General features: G+C 52.0%; 1 long non-coding RNA gene across 1 annotated transcript; it reads right to left on the minus strand.

Annotated features, from left to right (window-relative positions):
• Positions 1-146: 146 nt before the first annotated feature.
• LOC122369684 lies at positions 147-11,257 on the minus strand. The gene is made up of 2 exons (XR_006254440.1): positions 10,939-11,257; positions 147-396 (listed from the first exon to the last, which is right to left on the minus strand). It is a non-coding gene; the product is annotated as an uncharacterized LOC122369684 (long non-coding RNA).
• Between the last annotated feature and the right edge of the window lie 91 nt (positions 11,258-11,348).

Consider the following 11,348-nt stretch of genomic DNA (forward strand, 5'->3'; position numbering starts at 1 on the left):
GGGGGGCGTGTTCACTGTTCAGCAGCCCTCCCCCTAGCAGGCGTGGGAATCGTGTGGAGCCCCAGTGTAGAGTGGTATAGCCTTTTCCGCTGGATTGTGATCAGGCTTTGCGTCGAACAACACTGATACATTGAAAGATGTTCCGATTTACTTGCCAAGGCACATTTTTATTCAGAAAGAAAACATACGAGTACATATGGTTTGCTGATGGATAATAGATTATGGCAACAGGTAACACCCAGGCGGTGTGCCATCTGCTGTAGGGCCAGCAGTGTGGTGCGTCCCGAATGGGGTCGCCAAAGACGCAGCTCGCCGCCCAGACAGCCGGAGACCAGCACACCGGCCGAACCGCCGAACGACAGGCACGAAACCGACTCCTCGTAGCCATGCAGCGTGCTGCCGGCGAGAGGTCACGGGAAGGTCAGCTTGTAATGTACACACAGACAAGACAGAGTACACAGAGCAGAGCTAACAGAGCAGAGCAGTGTACAGCAGAGCTGACAGAGCAGAGCGAGCAGAGCAGAGCAAGGCGGGGCAGAGCAGAGCGAGCAGAGCAGAGCTGACTTAGAGAGCTGACAGGAGCTGACAAGAGGGCAGGGCAGGGCAGGGCAGAGGCGACTTCAGGTACCGTAAACAGTGCGGCAGGGGCGACTCCAGGTACCGTTAACAGTGCGAAATGGAATGCAATAGACGACTCCAGGTACCGTTAACAGTGGGGCAGGGGTAGTCAACAGTTAACATGGGGCAGTCAACTGTTAACTGGGGCAGTTAACATGGGGCAGTCAGACTGAGGTCGGACAGACCTCGGTCAGGTCTGAAAGACCTCAGTCAGGTCTTTGGCAGACCTCGGCCAGGGTTGTCAGAAGTCTGTCAGGTTCCACATATCTCTGTCAGCTCCTACAGACCTCTGTCAGGTCTCACATATCTCTGTCAGGTCTGACATACCTCTGTCAGGTCTGGCAGACCTCGGTCAGGTCGGAGAGACCTCGGTCAGGTCTGAGAGACCTCGGTCAGGTCTGAGAGACTTCAGTCAGGTCTTTGACAGACCTCGGCCATGGTTGTCAGACGTCTGTCAGGTTCCATATATCTCTGTCAGCTCCTACAGACAGGGAGGGTCCACATAGGAGGGTTGTAAGAAGTCTGTCAGGTTCCACATGTCTCTGTCAGCTCCTAAAGACCACTGTCAGGTCTCACATACCTCTGTCAGGTCTGACAGACCTCTGTCAGGTCTAAGAGACCTCAATCAGGTCTCTGACAGACCTCGGCCAGGGTTGTCAGAGGTCTGTGAGGTTCCGCATATCTCTGTCAGCTCCTACAGGCCTCTGACAGGTCTTACATACCACAGTCAGGTCCCACATACCTCTGTCAGGTGTGACAGACCTATGTTAGGTCGCACGTACCTCTGTCAGGTCCCACATACCTCTGTCATGTCCCAAATACCTTTGTCAGTGTCTGTCAGGTCTGACAGACCTCAATCAGGTCTCTGACAGATCTCGGCCAGGGTTGTCAGACGTCTGTCAGGTTCCATATATCTCTGTCAGCTCCTACAAACCTCTGTCAGGTCTCACATACCTCTGTCAGGTCTGACAGACCTCAGTCAGGTCGGAGAGACCTCGGTCAGGTCTAAGAGACCTCGGTCAGATCTGAAAGGTCTCAGTCAGGTCTCTGACAGACTACAGCCAGGGTTGTCAGATGTCTGTCAGGTTCCATATATCTCTGTCAGCTCCTACAGACCTCAGACAGATCTTACATACCTCTGTCAGGTCTGACAGACCTCAGTCAGGTCTGACAGACCTCAGTCAGGTCTGACAGACCTCAGTCAGGTCTGAGAGACCTCAGTCAGGTCTCTGACAGACCTCGGCCAGGTTTGTCAGGCGTCTGTCATGTTCCACATATCTCTGTCAGCTCCTACAGACCTCTGTCAGTTCTCACATACCTCTGTCACATCTGACAGACCTCGGTCTGGTCTGAGAGACTTCATTCAGGTCTTTGACAGACCTCGGCCAGGGTTGTCAGACGTCTGTCAGGTTCCATTTATCTCTGTCAGCTCCTACAGATCTCTGACAGGTCTTACATACCTCTGTCAGGTCTGACAGACCTCTGTCAGGTCTGAGAGACCTCGGTCAGGTCTGAGAGACTTCAGTCAGGTCTTTGACAGACCTCGGCCATGGTTGTCAGACGTCTGTCAGGTTCCATATATCTCTGTCAGCTCCTACAGACAGGGAGGGTCCACATAGGAGGGTTGTAAGAAATTTGTCAGGTTCCACATGTCTCTGTCAGCTCCTAAAGACCACTGTCAGGTCTCACATACCTCTGTCAGGTCTGACAGACCTCTGTCAGGTCTAAGAGACCTCAATCAGGTCTCTGACAGACCTCGGCCAGGGTTGTCAGAGGTCTGTGAGGTTCCGCATATCTCTGTCAGCTCCTACAGGCCTCTGACAGGTCTTACATACCACAGTCAGGTCCCACATACCTCTGTCAGGTGTGACAGACCTATGTTAGGTCGCACGTACCTCTGTCAGGTCCCACATACCTCTCTCATGTCCCAAATACCTTTGTCAGGTCCCACAGATGTCTGTCAGGTCTGACAGACCTCAATCAGGTCTCTGACAGATCTCGGCCAGGGTTGTCAGACGTCTGTCAGGTTCCATATATCTCTGTCAGCTCCTACAAACCTCTGTCAGGTCTCACATACCTCTGTCAGGTCTGACAGACCTCAGTCAGGTCGGAGAAACCTCGGTCAGGTCTAAGAGACCTCGGTCAGATCTGAAAGGTCTCAGTCAGGTCTCTGACAGACTACAGCCAGGGTTGTCAGATGTCTGTCAGGTTCCATATATCTCTGTCAGCTCCTACAGACCTCAGACAGATCTTACATACCTCTGTCAGGTCTGACAGACCTCAGTCAGGTCTGACAGACCTCAGTCAGGTCTGAGAGACCTCAGTCAGGTCTCTGACAGACCTCGGCCAGGTTTGTCAGGCGTCTGTCATGTTCCACATATCTCTGTCAGCTCCTACAGACCTCTGTCAGGTCTCACATACCTCTGTCACATCTGACAGACCTCGGTCTGGTCTGAGAGACTTCATTCAGGTCTTTGACAGACCTCGGCCAGGGTTGTCAGACGTCTGTCAGGTTCCATCTATCTCTGTCAGCTCCTACAGATCTCTGACAGGTCTTACATACCTCTGTCAGGTCTGACAGACCTCTGTCAGGTCTCACATACCTCTGTCAGGTCTGACAGACCTCAGTCATGTCGGAGAGACCTCGGTCAGGTCTAAGAGACCTCGGTCAGATCTGAAAGATCTCAGCCAGGTCTCTGACAGACTACAGCCAGGGTTGTCAGATGTCTGTCAGGTTCCATATATCTCTGTCAGCTCCTACAGACCTCAGACAGATCTTACATACCTCTGTCAGGTCTGACATACCTCTGTCAGGTCTGACAGACCTCAGTCAGGTCTAAGAGACCTCAATCAGGTCTCTGACAGACCTCGGCCAGGGTTGTCAGAGGTCTGTCAGGTTCCGCATATCTCTGTCAGATCCTACAGACCTCTGACAGGTCTTAAATACCTCAGTCAGGTCCCACATACCTCTGTCAGGTGTGACAGACCTATGTTAGGTCGCACGTACCTCTGTCAGGTCCCACATACCTCTGTCAGGTCCCACATACCTCTGTCATGTCCCACATACCTTTGTCAGGTCCCACAGACGTCTGTCAGGTCTGACAGACATCAATCAGGTCTCTGACAGATCTCGGCCAGGGTTGTCAGACGTCTGTCAAGTTCCATATATCTCTGTCAGCTCCTACAGACCTCTGTCAGGTCTCACACACCTCTGTCAGGTCTGACAGACCTCGGTCAGGTCTGAGAGACCTCGGTCAGGTCTGAGAGACCTCGGTCAGGTCTGAGAGACCTCGGTCAGGTCTGAGAGACCTCGGTCAGGTCTGAGAGACCTCGGTCAGGTCTGAGAGACCTCGGTCAGGTCTGAGAGATCTCAGTCAGGTCTCTGACAGACTACGGTCAGGGTTGACAGATGTCTGTCAGGTTCCATATATCTCTGTCAGCTCCTACAGACCTCAGATAGGTCTTATTACCTCTGTCAGGTCTGACAGACCTCAGTCAGGTCTGAGAGACCTCAGTCAGGTCTGAGAGACCTCAGTCAAGTCTCTGACAGACCTCGGCCATGGTTGTCAGACGTCTGTCAGGTTCCATATATCTCTGTCAGCTCCTACAAACCTCTGTCAGGTCTCACATACCTCTGTCAGGTCTGACAGACCTCAGTCAGGTCGGAGAGACCTCGGTCAGGTCTAAGAGACCTCGGTCAGATCTGAAAGGTCTCAGTCAGGTCTCTGACAGACTACAGCCAGGGTTGTCAGATGTCTGTCAGGTTCCATATATCTCTGTCAGCTCCTACAGACCTCAGACAGATCTTACATACCTCTGTCAGGTCTGACAGACCTCAGTCAGGTCTGACAGACCTCAGTCAGGTCTGACAGACCTCAGTCAGGTCTGAGAGACCTCAGTCAGGTCTCTGACAGACCTCGGCCAGGTTTGTCAGGCGTCTGTCATGTTCCACATATCTCTGTCAGCTCCTACAGACCTCTGTCAGTTCTCACATACCTCTGTCACATCTGACAGACCTCGGTCTGGTCTGAGAGACTTCATTCAGGTCTTTGACAGACCTCGGCCAGGGTTGTCAGACGTCTGTCAGGTTCCATTTATCTCTGTCAGCTCCTACAGATCTCTGACAGGTCTTACATACCTCTGTCAGGTCTGACAGACCTCTGTCAGGTCTGAGAGACCTCGGTCAGGTCTGAGAGACTTCAGTCAGGTCTTTGACAGACCTCGGCCATGGTTGTCAGACGTCTGTCAGGTTCCATATATCTCTGTCAGCTCCTACAGACAGGGAGGGTCCACATAGGAGGGTTGTAAGAAATTTGTCAGGTTCCACATGTCTCTGTCAGCTCCTAAAGACCACTGTCAGGTCTCACATACCTCTGTCAGGTCTGACAGACCTCTGTCAGGTCTAAGAGACCTCAATCAGGTCTCTGACAGACCTCGGCCAGGGTTGTCAGAGGTCTGTGAGGTTCCGCATATCTCTGTCAGCTCCTACAGGCCTCTGACAGGTCTTACATACCACAGTCAGGTCCCACATACCTCTGTCAGGTGTGACAGACCTATGTTAGGTCGCACGTACCTCTGTCAGGTCCCACATACCTCTCTCATGTCCCAAATACCTTTGTCAGGTTCCACAGATGTCTGTCAGGTCTGACAGACCTCAATCAGGTCTCTGACAGATCTCGGCCAGGGTTGTCAGACGTCTGTCAGGTTCCATATATCTCTGTCAGCTCCTACAAACCTCTGTCAGGTCTCACATACCTCTGTCAGGTCTGACAGACCTCAGTCAGGTCGGAGAGACCTCGGTCAGGTCTAAGAGACCTCGGTCAGATCTGAAAGGTCTCAGTCAGGTCTCTGACAGACTACAGCCAGGGTTGTCAGATGTCTGTCAGGTTCCATATATCTCTGTCAGCTCCTACAGACCTCAGACAGATCTTACATACCTCTGTCAGGTCTGACAGACCTCAGTCAGGTCTGACAGACCTCAGTCAGGTCTGACAGACCTCAGTCAGGTCTGAGAGACCTCAGTCAGGTCTCTGACAGACCTCGGCCAGGTTTGTCAGGCGTCTGTCATGTTCCACATATCTCTGTCAGCTCCTACAGACCTCTGTCAGGTCTCACATACCTCTGTCACATCTGACAGACCTCGGTCTGGTCTGAGAGACTTCATTCAGGTCTTTGACAGACCTCGGCCAGGGTTGTCAGACGTCTGTCAGGTTCCATTTATCTCTGTCAGCTCCTACAGATCTCTGACAGGTCTTACATACCTCTGTCAGGTCTGACAGACCTCTGTCAGGTCTGAGAGACCTCGGTCAGGTCTGAGAGACTTCAGTCAGGTCTTTGACAGACCTCGGCCATGGTTGTCAGACGTCTGTCAGGTTCCATATATCTCTGTCAGCTCCTACAGACAGGGAGGGTCCACATAGGAGGGTTGTAAGAAATTTGTCAGGTTCCACATGTCTCTGTCAGCTCCTAAAGACCACTGTCAGGTCTCACATACCTCTGTCAGGTCTGACAGACCTCTGTCAGGTCTAAGAGACCTCAATCAGGTCTCTGACAGACCTCGGCCAGGGTTGTCAGAGGTCTGTGAGGTTCCGCATATCTCTGTCAGCTCCTACAGGCCTCTGACAGGTCTTACATACCACAGTAAGGTCCCACATACCTCTGTCAGGTGTGACAGACCTATGTTAGGTCGCACGTACCTCTGTCAGGTCCCACATACCTCTGTCATGTCCCAAATACCTTTGTCAGGTCCCACAGATGTCTGTCAGGTCTGACAGACCTCAATCAGGTCTCTGACAGATCTCGGCCAGGGTTGTCAGACGTCTGTCAGGTTCCATATATCTCTGTCAGCTCCTACAAACCTCTGTCAGGTCTCACATACCTCTGTCAGGTCTGACAGACCTCAGTCAGGTCTAAGAGACCTCGGTCAGATCTGAAAGGTCTCAGTCAGGTCTCTGACAGACTACAGCCAGGGTTGTCAGATGTCTGTCAGGTTCCATATATCTCTGTCAGCTCCTACAGACCTCAGACAGATCTTACATACCTCTGTCAGGTCTGACAGACCTCAGTCAGGTCTGACAGACCTCAGTCAGGTCTGAGAGACCTCAGTCAGGTCTCTGACAGACCTCGGCCAGGTTTGTCAGGCGTCTGTCATGTTCCACATATCTCTGTCAGCTCCTACAGACCTCTGTCAGGTCTCACATACCTCTGTCACATCTGACAGACCTCGGTCTGGTCTGAGAGACTTCATTCAGGTCTTTGACAGACCTCGGCCAGGGTTGTCAGACGTCTGTCAGGTTCCATTTATCTCTGTCAGCTCCTACAGATCTCTGACAGGTCTTACATACCTCTGTCAGGTCTGACAGACCTCTGTCAGGTCTCACATACCTCTGTCAGGTCTGACAGACCTCAGTCATGTCGGAGAGACCTCGGTCAGGTCTAAGAGACCACGGTCAGATCTGAAAGATCTCAGTCAGGTCTCTGACAGACTACGGTCAGGGTTGTCAGATGTCTGTCAGGTTCCATATATCTCTGTCAGCTCCTACAGACCTCAGACAGATCTTACATACCTCTGTCAGGTCTGACATACCTCTGTCAGGTCTGACAGACCTCAGTCAGGTCTAAGAGACCTCAATCAGGTCTCTGACAGACCTCGGCCAGGGTTGTCAGAGGTCTGTCAGGTTCCGCATATCTCTGTCAGATCCTACAGACCTCTGACAGGTCTTAAATACCTCAGTCAGGTCCCACATACCTCTGTCAGGTGTGACAGACCTATGTTAGGTCGCACGTACCTCTGTCAGGTCCCACATATCTCTGTCAGGTCCCACATACCTCTGTCATGTCCCACATACCTTTGTCAGGTCCCACAGACGTCTGTCAGGTCTGACAGACATCAATCAGGTCTCTGACAGATCTCGGCCAGGGTTGTCAGACGTCTGTCAAGTTCCATATATCTCTGTCAGCTCCTACAGACCTCTGTCAGGTCTCACACACCTCTGTCAGGTCTGACAGACCTCGGTCAGGTCTGAGAGACCTCGGTCAGGTCTGAGAGACCTCGGTCAGGTCTGAGAGACCTCGGTCAGGTCTGAGAGACCTCGGTCAGGTCTGAGAGACCTCGGTCTGGTCTGAGAGATCTCAGTCAGGTCTCTGACAGACTACGGTCAGGGTTGACAGATGTCTGTCAGGTTTCATATATCTCTGTCAGCTCCTACAGACCTCAGATAGGTCTTATTACCTCTGTCAGGTCTGACAGACCTCAGTCAGGTCTGAGAGACCTCAGTCAGGTCTGAGAGACCTCAGTCAAGTCTCTGACAGACCTCGGCCAGGGTTGTCAGACGTCTGTCAGGTTCCATATATCTCTGTCAGCTCCTGCAGACCTCTGTCAGGTCTCACATACCTCTGTCAGGTCTGACAGACCTCGGTCAGGTCGGACAGACCTCGGTCAGGTCTGAAAGACCTCGGTCAGGTCTGAGAAACCACGGTCAGATCTGAAAGATCTCAGTCAGGTCTCTGACAGATCTCGGCCAGGGTTGTCAGATGTCTGTCAGGTTCCATATATCTCTGTCAGCTCCTACAGACCTCAGATACGTCTTACATACCTCTGTCAGGTCTGACAGACCTCAGTCAGGTCTCACACACCTCTGTCAGGTCTGACAGACCTCGGTCAGGTCGGAGAGACCTCTGTCAGGTCTGACAGACCTCGGTCAGGTCTGAGAGACTTCAGTCAGGTCTCTGACAGACTACGGCCAGGGTTGTCAGATGTCTGTCTGTCAGGTTCCATATATCTCTGTCAGCTCCTACAGACCTCAGATAGGTCTTATTACCTCTGTCAGGTCTGACAGACCTCAGTCAGGTCTGAGAGACCTCAATCAAACTCTGACAGACCTCGGCCAGGGTTGTCAGACGTCTGTCAGGTTCCATATATCTCTGTCAGCTCCTACAGACCTCTGTCAGGTCTCACATACCTCTGTCAGGTCGGAGAGACCTCGGTCAGGTCGGAGAGACCTCGGTCAGGTCGGAGAGACCTCGGTCAGGTCTGAGAAACCACGGTCAGATCTGAAAGATCTCAGTCAGGTCTCTGACAGACTACGGCCAGGGTTGTCAGATGTCTGTCAGGTTCCATATATCTCTGTCAGCTCCTACAGACCTCAGATACGTCTTACATACCTCTGTCAGGTCTAACAGACCTCAGTCAGGTCTGAGAGACCTCTCTCAGGTCGCACATACCTCTGTCAGGTCTGACAGACCTCGGTCAGGTCTGACAGTCCTCGGTCAGGTCGGAGAGACCTCAGTCAGGTCTGAGAGACTTCAGTCAGGTCTTTGACAGTCCTCGGCCAGGGTTGTCAGACGTCTGTCAGGTTCCATATATCTCTGTCAGCTCCTACAGACCTCTGTCAGGTCTCACATACCTCTGTCAGGTCGGAGAGACCTCGGTCAGGTCGGAGAGACCTCGGTCAGGTCTGAGAAACCTCGGTCAGATCTGAAAGATCTCAGTCAGGTCTCTGACAGATTACGGCCAGGGTTGTCAGATGTCTGTCAGGTTCCATGTCAGCTCCTACAGACCTCAGATACGTCTTACATACCTCTGTCAGGTCTGACAGACCTCAGTCAGGTCTGAGAGACCTCAGTCAGGTCTCGGACAGACCTCGGCCAGGTTTGTCAGGCGTCTGTCAGGTTCCATATATCTCTGTCAGCTACTACAGACAGGGAGGGTCCACACAGGAGGGTTGCCAGACGTCTGTCAGGTTCCACATATCTCTGTCAGCTCCTACAGACCTCTGTCAGGTCTCACATACCTCTGTCACGTCTGACAGACCTCGGTCAGGTCGGAGAGACCTCGGTCAGGTATGAGAGACTTCAGTCAGGTCTTTGACAGACCTCGGCCAGGGTTGTCAGACGTCTGTCAGGTTCCATTTATCTCTGTCAGCTCCTACAGACCTCTGTCAGGTCTTACATACCTCTGTCAGGTCCCACATACTCCTGTCAGGTCCCACATACCTCTGTCAGGTCTGACAGACCTCTCTCAGGTCTCACATACCTCTGTCAGGTCCCACATACTCCTGTCAGGTCCCACATACCTTTGTCAGGTCTGACAGACCTCGGTCAGGTCGGAGAGACCTCAATCAGGTCTGAGACCTCAGACAGGTCTGAAATACCTCAATCAGGTCTCTGATAGACCTCCGCCAGGGTTGTCAGACTTCTGTCAGGTTCCACATATCTCTGTCAGCTCCTACAGACCTCTCACAGGTCTTACATACCTCTGTCAGGTCCCACATACCTCTGTCAAGTCCCGCAAACGTCTGAGAGGTGGAGCAGACCTTGGTCAGGTCTGACAGACCTCAGTCAGGTCTGAGAGACCTCAGTCAGGTCTGAAAGACCTCAGTCAGGTGCCTGACAGACCTGGCAGGCGGACAGGTCCAGATTAGGCTGCAGCGAGGTGCAGACGTGCCGCGAAGAGGTCGACAGAGGTTGACAGAGGTCAACAAGGAGCTGACAGGAGCCAGGGCAGGGCAGGAGCCAGGGCAGGGCAGGGCATTGGTTGCAGGGTCTACAGAGGTCGACAGAGGTCAACAAGGAGCTGACAGGAGCTGACATGAGCCAGGGCAGGGCAGGGCAGGGCAGGGCAGGGCAGGGCAGGGCAGGGCAGGGTCAACAAAGGTCGACAGAAGATGTTGACAGAGGGGTCGACAAGGGATGACAGAGGTGGACATGGTCAACAGGGGTCAACAGGGGTCAACAGAGGCTGACAGAGGCCGACAGTCGCAGACAGAGGCAGACATCAGCAGCACCAGCTCCTGAATAGGGAGGTGGAGGGGGAGTTATAGACATCAGCAGCACCAGCTTCTCACTGGGGAAGGGGGAGTTACAGAAACACCAGCAGCTCCAGCTGAGTCTCCAGCACCACCTGCTACGGCTGGGGATCGATGCACTAGTTCCTCACTGAACAGTGGACACATAACGGGAGGGAAGAATGTTGAGCACACTCAGACGGATCGGATCAGCTGTTGCGGCTCATTTTAAGCAGCGGGCATATGGAACAAGATTGCTCAAATGCTTCAGCAGCCTTAGGCTCTGCATACCAGCAGAGTGGGCGGCTGACATCACCTGGGAATGACGCAGACAGAGCAGCTCTACATCTATGCTGCATATGTCCGAGCTGCCCCCGATTCTAATTGACATTGGCCAGTTAGCTTTGACTAAGTTCATCTCCATTTAAACTGCAGCAGATACCAAAAAGCAGAGGTAGGTGTTAGGTCTCAGTAGGCATTATATTGGGATAAATTAGGACTTCATATTGCATTGCACAGGTAGGTATGTACTTACATGATAAAGTAGATTTTTTGAAGAGGGTGTTATGAGGGCTTTAGGATTGACTAAGCAAGGCTTAATATGTTTCTTTGCAAAAAATATGCAAAGGACTATCCTAGCGTATCAACAGAGCATGCAATCTAATACACAGACCTCACCAAAGTATATAAAAACACTTAAAAACACAATTTAATACACTATAACACACTATATGTTTGCCTAATGGCCTTTTGTTTACGCGCCGAGATCGAATCAAACGCGTCAGTCAAGATGCCTGGCGGCCATGTTTGAATTAAAACTTGTAATTATTTTTATACATATATCTATATTTGAGTCGTGCCGCGCTTAGATATAATTTTGTTGACTATTAAAAGCGAAATTGTAAAACCAAAATTATTCTCACGAAATTTGAGATAGTCCCTAAA

This window comes from Amphibalanus amphitrite, unplaced genomic scaffold, assembly GCF_019059575.1.
Source record: "Amphibalanus amphitrite isolate SeventyFive unplaced genomic scaffold, NRLGWU_Aamphi_draft 001061F_arrow, whole genome shotgun sequence".
NCBI classification, from domain to species: Eukaryota; Metazoa; Arthropoda; class Thecostraca; order Balanomorpha; family Balanidae; genus Amphibalanus; species Amphibalanus amphitrite.